The following is a 3,720-nucleotide window of genomic DNA, read 5'->3' as shown; positions in this document are numbered from 1 at the left end:
TCAGCGGCTGACTGGGTCGCTAGCTCTGTGGCCAAGGCTTCTTCGATTGCTTGGGCGAGGTTGAGATCTTTTCTGGCCAGCAAATGCCTCTGTAACCTTAAGTCTCTGACTCCACAGACGAGTTGATCAAGGAGCATATCATCTAGGTAATTTTTAAATTCGCAGTGGAGAGCTGCGGTTCTCAGGGCGGCCATATACTGATTGATAGATTCCCCATCTGCTTGCTTCCTCATACGAAAGGCAAAACGTCTCGCGATCTGCGATGGCTTCGGGGAATAATGGTTGGAGAGTGTCTCCAACAGCTCGGACCAAGGGACGCTCTTCAATTCTCTGGGGGCGAATAGCGCTGTGGCGGTATCAAATACTGCGGCCCCGCAGTAACTCAGGAAGTACGATTTCTTCCTGTTCTCAGTAGCATCGGCCAGACCGATGGCATCAATGTAGTGATTGAAGCGGTTTCTGTAAGAGTCCCACTTGTCTTCATCTGGCTTAAATGGCGGGAACGCCGGATTTGAATTCATATTGGGTTTTCAGCCTGTTGGTAGACTGACCAATCTCACTGGGAAAACAAGGCCCTGATAGTGAAAAGCAGCTGTAGTTGCAACGCTGCTCCAGCTCAGTGCTTTCAGCTCTTAGAGGTTCTCTCTGGGTTACACGCTCTATGTGGTTTTGGCGGCTATGGCTGTAGCGCAATAACTGACTTCAGTTTGAATTTCGTGCCCTTACAAGGGCGTAGGCGGCTGTAGCTGTAGCGTCGTGCTGACAGCTATTTGAATTTCGCGCCCAATGTGCTCTGGCGGCTGTGAGCGCAGCGCCGAAACTTCGCTAACAACAGAATCCGAACAGCAGCGGTTGAATTCTGTGCTCAAAATGCTGGGCGGCTGAGGCTCTCAGTGCCCTACTTTCTCACGTAGCTTTTTTTTTTTTTTTTAAACGGAGCGGCTACACGCTCCACTTTCACTTCCGCAATCAACAACTGACCGAGCTCTCACGGTGCGGCTACGGTTCAGCATTTAGGTGTGTGTTCTTCAGCTCTTTGATATTTGCTGCTGGTTGGCCATATCCCACCTTCGTCGCCAATGTTATAGCTTGGAAAAAGGGGAGGCCACACCAGAGCATTTCAAGAACACGCTTTATTCAGGGAATAAAGGGGGCTGACGCGTCTGCATGCTAACAGGCAGACCTACCAGCGAACAGCGGCTGGCTCGACCTAGCAGCCGGCTTTTATAGCCGGCTGTCGAAGGGAGCCAGCCAATGGGGCTCAAACCCCCCGAGGAGGAGCCCGGGAGGCCCCAAGGCCCCCCCCGGAGAAAACCGGGGGGGGAAAAAAAGGAAAAAAAGAAAAAAAAAAAAATTTTTTGGAGGGGGCCCCCCCCCCAAGAGAAAGACCGCCCCGACGGGATCCATGATAGAGGCACTGACACATCCGAATAAGATTAATATGGAAAAAAATTGTAAGATATAAGAGCATTTTGAATGACAAAAGGGAACTCAAATCTAAATGTGAACTGACCAATCAAGGGATTGATTTAGCATGGTGGCCACATGTGCAAATACAGTGAAGATATGAAAAAGATCTATTGAATATTAAAATGATAGTAAATTTTAGCTACCTAATAGAACTAGAAAAACTTTTGGATAGAAGCTGAACTAACAATGTCAATGGCATATAAGGAAAATCTATACAAAATGTTTTATAGGTGGCATCTACCACCATCGAGACTAGCAAAGTTGTATGAAAAATTTTCAGCTAAATTTTGGAAGTGTAGTCAGATACCAGGTTCATATTACTATATGTGGTTATATGCCCAAAGGCAAAAAAAATACTGGACTAAAATACATACTTTGTCAGAACAAATGATAAAGTAATTCATAGATTTGAAACAGAAATATTTTTGCTAAGTATATTACCATAATAATATAATAAAGGGAATAAATACTTAATTTTACATGTATTGATGGCAGCAAGAATTGTGTTTGCACAGCACTGGAAAAATGAAGAGATCCTTACAAGATGAAAGTGTTATAAAAAAAATTAGAATGTGCTGAGATGGATAGATTAACACTTAAAAGAAAAGAAAAGGAAGAAACAGAATACTTTGTAATGTGGGAGTTGTTTTATCAATGGCTAACTAACAAAAACAGCAATTAGAATCTAAAAAGAGTAAAAAGATAATAAAAATTTTCCACAGAAAATTTTGTAAGTTGGATAAACTAATTGTATTATTACTTTGTGACTAATTTTGATATGTTTATTATGATCACTATTATGATTAATGTTGTACCTCTACTTAAAACTAACTGTGTCCAGAAAACACACTGTTGACATAGATATGGAACTTTTTATGTGAATTTTAAAAATGTATTAAATAAAACATATTTTTTTAAAAAAAATTATGTGACTTGTGTCACAACTGCTTTATTTATGAGCAGTAATATTCTGTCAGCCTCTTCTCACATATAAGAATAAACTTGGAATATTGCTTGATCTGTTTTTAAAGATTTGAATTCCAGCCTGAATATTTTTCTTATTCAACAATAAACAAAGGATTGCATTCCTTTACATCTCAATACAACATAAACATTCAGTATATTTCTCAAATTATTAGGGACAGGTTTAGTTTCAATGGATATGAAAGCTGGTACTATATTTTAAACCCTCCAATCATTATTTTGGATGTTATTTTATTTTATCATCTAACATTATGCTGATCTAACATTTCACTTTTCATTTCCATAAGTAGTGCCTAAACAGCTAGGTGCTACCCATTAGCAACTGTTTTTTCTTCAATTTTTCTCTTTTATTGGTAGAAAATCTTAATCCATCTAGATAATAACTCTTTACACTTCTTTCCATACTGTATCTGACTATTTCTCTTATTAGCTACATTCATTTCTGCAGAGGATTTCATTCAACAACAGTGCTGGAGATAAAATTGCATTCAACCAAAAGGGTGAATTAGTAGCTGGATATGAACTTGATCACATTCCCAAATAAATCTTACATAAAAGTCCAAGTTGGGGAGCTGGATCCTACATTAAAAACCTTCATGATTAAGAAAAACAAATCCAATGGAACAAAAAATTCATTCAGGTGGGTTTCAATGGGATTATCTTCAGTGATAGAATTCATGCATAACCTATGCCACATGCTTAGACTTCCCATGTGCTACAAATCAGAATGTGATAGATATAGTTTTAAATAAGAATTTCTTTCCAAAGTCACTCCAAAGAGTCTTGGAAAAGATGACTCATCAGATAATAGATCTAATTACACTGGAATTTGCATTCATTTGAGAGAAAACACTAGATGCATATTATCTATTGCGTACCTGATTACTCTCTTGCAATCCTTTCCTCTCAAATGAATGCAAATACAAATATTAATTCTCTTCTTGAAAATTATTCCCGTGCTGTGATGAGCACTCCCAATCGCAAGGAAATGGGGGTGAGAGGCTATAAAATTTGCTCTTTTATCTGTCTTTCTCTTGAGTCCAGTTCCAGAACCCTTCCCCACTGCTTGGCCTCAGCCAGCTGTTAGGGTTCACATCCTTCTGATATTGTAAAGCAAAGGAAAACTGAGATAAAATCAAAAGCACAGCCATACTCATGGGACTTTTTCCTAGTGACTGCTTTGCTTAATGACCGAGTCACCTATCCCAATTCCAATCACTAAATTATGACTACCTACATGCCTCAATTGCGCCTCAATATATAATC

This window comes from Pseudonaja textilis, chromosome Z, assembly GCF_049901715.1.
Source record: "Pseudonaja textilis isolate UNSWEBS1 chromosome Z, rPseTex1.2, whole genome shotgun sequence".
Classification (NCBI taxonomy): domain Eukaryota; kingdom Metazoa; phylum Chordata; class Lepidosauria; order Squamata; family Elapidae; genus Pseudonaja; species Pseudonaja textilis.
Note: the sequence above shows the minus strand (reverse complement) of the source record.